Genomic DNA, 7129 nt, shown 5'->3' on the forward strand with positions numbered 1-7129 from the left:
ACCTTAATCTGTTCGTGTCGATGCAAATATGTACTTTAAAGTCCCTCTCCAATCATTTAGTTATGATTATGCTGTTTTTAGCCGAAATCATCTTTGAGTTGTGGGCGGGAGCAACCCCGCCCCCTCTCTCCTCCCCCTCCCCTCTATTTACATGCTTTCCTGCTGGCTCACAGTCCCTTATAACCAAATATTAGCGGTACGACAAAAATAACACAATATTGGAGCTATCCAACTGTAGATATTTGAGATTCCATCTGGGACGAGGAAAACGAAGACATCCATGGATCTGTTGTTTAAAGTGGATGTATCGGAATGGAGCAGAGTAGGGAGATTGTTTCAAATGGCACAATTCCTCCTCTACAGATTCACATCTATTTGAATAAATGCAAATACAAATGTTTTCAAGTTCTATGCCGTTTTTCCTCAAAGCCAAAGAGCCACAATGGAAGAATCTCATGAAGCTCTGGAGTCTCAACTTTTATATTTAGAGTTAAAGTTCAGCCAAAGCCTTAAAACCTTTCCTTATAACTCTACCTAATCAATAACAAATGCTACCCATATAATAAAAAAAACAGAAGAATTCTGGATACATATGTGATTGTGTTGACCAGACATGAACTAACACACTGAAAGGGAAAACCTGGATAAATGTAAAGGTTGCAAAATGGGAGAAGAACAGCGAACACGTCTGGGGAAATTAAGCCACACATTTGTCAGGTGTTGTGAGAGACGACCGAAAGCCCCAGAGATGCTGCATCTGGGGTTTAAAAGCAGCGCGTTGACCTTTCAAAGCAGAAATGCATTTTGAAGTGTCACAGTAAAAACAAAAGGCATCTGTTCAGCAGGTTCTGCACAGCTATTGATCAGTCAGTCCTGCTGAGCAGTTACTGTTTCTACTGTAAAATACTGATGGGAGTATTGATAGATACCCGTAGACTGCTCTATTAATTAATCACAAATTAAAAAATGAGAAAATAAAAGTGCATGTATCATTTCTATATATTTTTAGTTATTAGGTGACTTACTCCCTCCATGATGAACTACTCCATCAGTCATGTGACCAGCGAGCCAAGAGTTGTACATGTGACCTTCACTGTCCAGATTCCTGCCCTACGATCAAACTGACGCCTCACTCCTGTGCAGCTGGTTTTATAATGTCCTGCTCACCAACATCTCTCTGCCAGAACCTCAGTCCCACATGCAGCTTCATTATTCTGGTCGCTTCTGTTAAGTGGACCAACCCTAAGAGTTGAATCTTCCTTTGTTTCGTTCTTGAACCTGTGTCCTCAAGTCTTTGGACCTGAACCTGTTTCCTGAAGTCTTTGTTCCTGAACCTGTGTCTTCGTCTTTGGACCTGAACCTGTTTCCTGAAGTCTTTGGTCCTCAACCTGTGTCTTCGTCTTTGGTCCTGAACTTGTGTCCTCAAGTCTTTGGACCTGAACCTGTGTCTTCAAGTCTTTGTTCCTGAACCTTTGTCTACAAGTCTTTAGTCTTCAACCTGTGTCCTCAAGTCTTTGGTCCTGAACTTGTGTCCTCAAGTCTTTGAACCTGAACTTGTGTCTTCAAGTCTTTGTTCCTGAACCTTTGTCTTCAAGTCTTTAGTCTTGAACCTGTGTCCTGAAGTCTTTGATCCTGAACCTGTGTCCTCTAGTCTTTGATCCTGAACACAGGTCCCAGAGTTTTAATTCCTGAACTGGTGTCCTCAAGTCTTTGTTCCTAAACGTGTTTCCTCAAGTCTTTGTTCCTGAACCTGTTTCCTTTAGTCTTTGGTTCTAAACTTGTGTCTGCAAGTCTTTCTTCCTGAACTTATGTCATCAAGTCTTTGGACCTAAACCTGTTTCCTGAAGTCTGTGGTCCTGAACTTGTGTCCTCAAGTCTTTGGACCTGAACCTTTGTCCTCAATTCTTTGGACCTGAACTTGTGTCCTCAAGTCTTTGTTCCTGAACCTGTGTCCTCAAGTCTTTGGACCTGAACTTGTGTCTTCAAGTCTTTGGACCTGAACTTGTGTCTTCAAGTCTTTGGACCTGAACTTGTGTCCTCAAGTCTTTGTTCCGAAACGTGTTTCCTCAAGTCTTTGGTCCTGAACCTGTGTCTTCAAGTCTTTGGTCCTGAACTTTAGTCCTCAAGTCTCATGGTCCTGAACCTTTGCATCAGATGTATCCCCTATGTCACTGCTACAAGCTCTTTAAAACTGCTTTTTTTTTTGTCTGCTCTTGATTTACCGTTTAAATACTCAAAAATACAAATTTAAGCTTAAATCTCTTTATATATGTCCTCCATTATGATAAAAATGCTACAATTGCATGTTTTTAAACAACATTTTAACTGTAGTGGATCATAAAGGATAACTACAAAGGTTATTTTTTATCACATCAAAGGCAAAAATAATGAAATTCGTTGCTCCAGCTATGATTTATTTAGTTTTTCAATTTTACAAGAACACAGTTATTGTTCCAGCTGTGATTTTGTTAAGAACGTTTTGATTCCTGAACATGTTTTCAGGCTTCTTGTGATTGCACTCTCATAATTCTGCTCTCTTCCAAATTTCTTCCCAAAATCTCCGTTCAAATCAGCCTTGGGACAGTGGGATTTCCATAAATCTGACTCCTGTTTGATTAGACTCTACACAGAGCAGCATTTTACCAACATCGTTTTCTATCAAAGAAAAAAAATCCTCATAGGATGTTTTTGAAGACGTACGCCTCGTAGGAGGAGGCTAATGTCGTCTGGCAAAGCTAACTGAATTTGGGAAAGTGCGTTGTTGTAATTAGTTTTATTGGCAGATTTATGGAAATGAAGCTGACAGGTGATATGAGACAGAAGTGACTGCTGAGCCAAGAGGGCTGATGGAAAGCACCAGTCTGGGGAGAGGCGCTGCGTGGTGATGAGATGATGAATTGCAGCTGTGCGTGGAGGGAGTCACCGGGGAGCCGAGCGCCGCGACCAACACAGACACAAACAGGGGGGGTGACAGACAGACGCACAAAGGGAGGGCAGAAAAGAGCAAAAAAAACAACCTGTTGCCATGAAAATGAAAAGCTTGGTGCTAGCATAGCAGCAAAAGACTGTATTTATTTGATCCTTTTAATTCAGTTATTAATTTGGAATCCAGATCAAATACAGCTGAACATTGAATATTTTTCCTTCTTTGTGCACCTTTAAGCAAAAACTTCACCTGACCATCAACAACACATTAAAATGACTTTGGGACAACAAATGATGACAAAATTACGGGTGAAAAAAATTTAATGGAGGCAAAATCTCGTTTTGGATTATAAAAACTAACTCAACTAACACAAACAAAACACGTTTAAAAGAAGATTAAAACTTTTAAGGGATGGTGAGAAATGTGGTCACACCATTCCATCTAACAACAGACTTTTGCTCAAGCAATATTTATAAAATTTAACACATAAGCTACCATGTTAAATTATAACAACTGAGGTTTTGTGACCTTTGTCCTCAAGAAAAGGCGGCCATCTTTAATTAAAAAAGAAAATCCCCTTTAGTGTCTTCTTCAAATTTAAACTCCTTCTAGGGATTTTGATCAATCAAAACCAAACTCCTCAAGCATCATTAGAAACTTACGGTGGCCTACATGGCTCACATAGAGCAAAAGACACAACACAACAACAAAAGCCAACAGCATGACGGCAAAAGGCGAAGCCTGGCGACAAAAATGGAAATGGAATACAATGACTAGACAACAACAAAGGCTGAAGCATTATGACAAAAGTCAAAAGCATGACAACAAAAGCCGAAGTATGAAGGCAAAAGTCGCTAACACAATGAACAAAGCCACAACACGACAGCAAAAGCAGAAACACAACGACAAAAGCGACAGTACAACGGCAAAGGCTGAAGCATGACAACAAAAGTCGACAACACAGTGACAAAAGTCAAAACACGACAGCAAAAGCAGAAACACGACGACAAAAGCTAAAGCATGACAACAAAAGTCGACAACACAGTGACAAAAGTCAAAAGTATGACAAAAAAAGCTGAAGTATGAAGGCAAAAGTCGATAACACAATGAACAAAGCCACAACACAACAACAAATGCGGAAACACAACGACAAAAGCGACAGTACAACGACAAAGGCTGAAGCATGACAACAAAAGTCGACAACACAATGGCAAAAGCCACAACACGACAGCAAAAGCGGAAACACAACAACAAAAGCGGAAGCATGACAACAAAAATTGACAACACAATAACAAAAGTCAAAACACAACAGCAAAAGCAGAAACACGACGACAAAAGCTAAAGCATGACAACAAAAGTCGACAACACAATGACAAAAGCGAAAAAACAATGACAAAAGTTAAAGCATGACAACAAAAATTGACAACACAAAAACAAAAGTCAAAACAAAACAGCAAAAACAGAAACACAAAAGCTGAAGCATTTCAACAAAAGCGAAAACACAATGACAAAAGCGGAAGCACAGCGACAAAAGCTAAAGCATGACCACAAAAATTAACAACACAACGACAAAAGTCAAAACACAACAGCTAAAGCAGAAACACAAAAACAAAAGCTGAAGCATTTCAACAAAAGTCAACAACACAATGACAAAAGCCAAAACATGATAACAAAAGCAGTGGAAGCACAACGACAAAGGCTAAATCATGACAACAAAAGTCGACAACACAACGACAAAAGCCACAATACAATGTGAAAAAGCGGAAACACAACGACAAAGGCGGACGCATGACGACAAAAGTCCACAACACAATGACAAAAGCCAAAACACGACAGCAAAAGCAGAAACACAACGACAAAAGCTAAAGCACAGTGACAAAGGCTAAAGCATGACAACAAAAGTTGACAACACAGTGGCAAAAGTCACAACAATACTACAAAAGCAGAAGCACGACAACAAAGGCCAAAGCATCATGATAGAGGCCACAACACGATGACAAAAACAACAATATGACGACAAAAGCGGAAGCAGAACGACAAAGGCTGAAGCATGATGACAAAAGCCACAACACGATTTGTTGTTGTGCTTCTGCTTTTGTCGTTCCATTTCTGTGAACTGCATCGGCCGCCGTGGGAACCTATTTGGAAAAAATGTTGGTTTTAAAGTTGTAGATTTCTATCAGCGTTGGCTCAGCAAACTTGCAGAAGTGGAGTTTCCTTGTTTCAACATAACATACAATATAAACAAACTCAAAATGTGGGCGTGGTCGACACAATGAGAAAACAAGAAGCTTTTTCTGAAAACATATATAGAGTATATATAAGAATATAATGTAACTAATCAAAGATTTTCCACTAAATTTGAACTTCTTGGGCTCTATCAATAAATAATGATAAACTATGGCAGCCCCACAGTCCAAAAAGGATGTTTTATTTTTTTTTTAACTTTCTCTGTCTGCTCTTTTTCTTGCCTCAATCTCTGTTTTTGTATTCCTCTGTTATGAAAATACAATGGAAATTAACTGAGATGATATTTCGGCTTTTTCTGAAATATCCAAACAATAGTTGGAATAACGTCTTTAATTAATTTAACTTTGATGTTTTCCTTGTATTCCATGTGACTTTTAATGGAAGTAATTTGAATATTCTGAATTCAATGAGCTTCCTGCTCTTCCAACATCAGCAGCGCTGTTTACCAAAGTAATCCTCTTATGCTCCGTCTCATTTCTTCTTAATAAGAAAAAAGATTAAATTCATTTATTACCATCAAAGTTGGCCCATTGTTGTACAAATTCTCAGGCATCAAAGCAAGATTGATTTTTTTCACTGATGGCTTAGAATCACATTTTAGAAATTGTAAGAGAATAAACATTACTGCATATAAAAGGATGTTTAACTTCAAAATGATTTTTCCAAAGGATCCCAGAAGAACTGAAGACAAGTATATTTCCTCCAAAAGTATTACTTTTAGTATTACTTTGTGCCCAATTTCAAAACTTCTGTGTCTTTTTTTCCATTGTTTCAATTTGCATGAATTTTAATGAATTTAAATGTTTTCAGTCGAACATCCCTAAAGCACTTTACATTAATTTTTTGGCTCTGACTTTAAACATACATTCAATTTAATGAAAAACAGTTTCCTCCTGGTAATTCTGCTTTTGTCATAATTTCTTAGAAGTTTCTCTCTGGACTTTCACACATTTTCTTGTCTTTTCTTTGGCATATTTGTGTTTTAACTTAAGGCGGAATTAGCTGTGATGAAACTTACAACATTACAGCACAAAAACTTGTTATTTTCTGTATTTTTATTTTTTGTTTCGTCATCATTGGCGCAGAAATTGACTTTGATCCGAGGTCCTAGAAAAAGTCAGTTCAGAAAATGTATATGTAAGGAGTACTAATGACCAGGAAAATTACACCACGCAGGTTAATTTCCTGGAGATTGAAAACCACACTAATCCTTAAAACGTTTTGGGTGAAATGAAGGAATTTCCACACAGTTAACTTTAAATAGACTCACATTAAAGTCTTTGACAGACAGAACTGAGTGACTTAATTAAAGGAAACTTTTGCAACGGTCTAATTTCTAATTATCTTTTTTTTTTTTTTTTAATAAACTCTACCTAACAAGGCTGGAAAACGGCTCACTGGTGCGTTCAGTGGGTCTCTCTGTATTATTTGTTATTGTGTTATATGACCTACGGTGGCCCAGAAGTCCAAATTACATCAATAAATCACTCAATGGAAAACAGACTGAAGATCACAACAACAATTAAAAAACTAATAAAACAACAACATTATAGTTTAGAACAAAAATAAATAAAATTCTAAGAAAAACCTAAAAAGTTAGTGATATCCCATAATACCTACATTTTCTGGTTCATTTTTACACACATTAAGAGGTTATGAATCTTCTGACAGATTAGCTGTATATTTGTATAAACCCCTTTTGTATTCAAGGCCAAAATGTATAAATATTAATTTCATTTGTACACTTTTTTTGTTGGACTGGACGAGAGAAGGAAAGAGTGGGGCCCTTGACACCCACACGGGATAGCAGATCAAAGAAATCCGCCCGCCAGGCAACCCTCGCCATCCACCCAGACCAGGGGAACCACACAGGGGCCCCCAATGCCAGGGAGCACCCAAAAGAGTAGCCTTTCCGCCGTGCCAGGGGGCCCAATCCACCGGGGAGCCCCCACA

Source organism: Oryzias melastigma, linkage group LG11 (assembly GCF_002922805.2).
Source record: "Oryzias melastigma strain HK-1 linkage group LG11, ASM292280v2, whole genome shotgun sequence".
In the NCBI taxonomy this organism is placed as follows: Eukaryota; Metazoa; Chordata; class Actinopteri; order Beloniformes; family Adrianichthyidae; genus Oryzias; species Oryzias melastigma.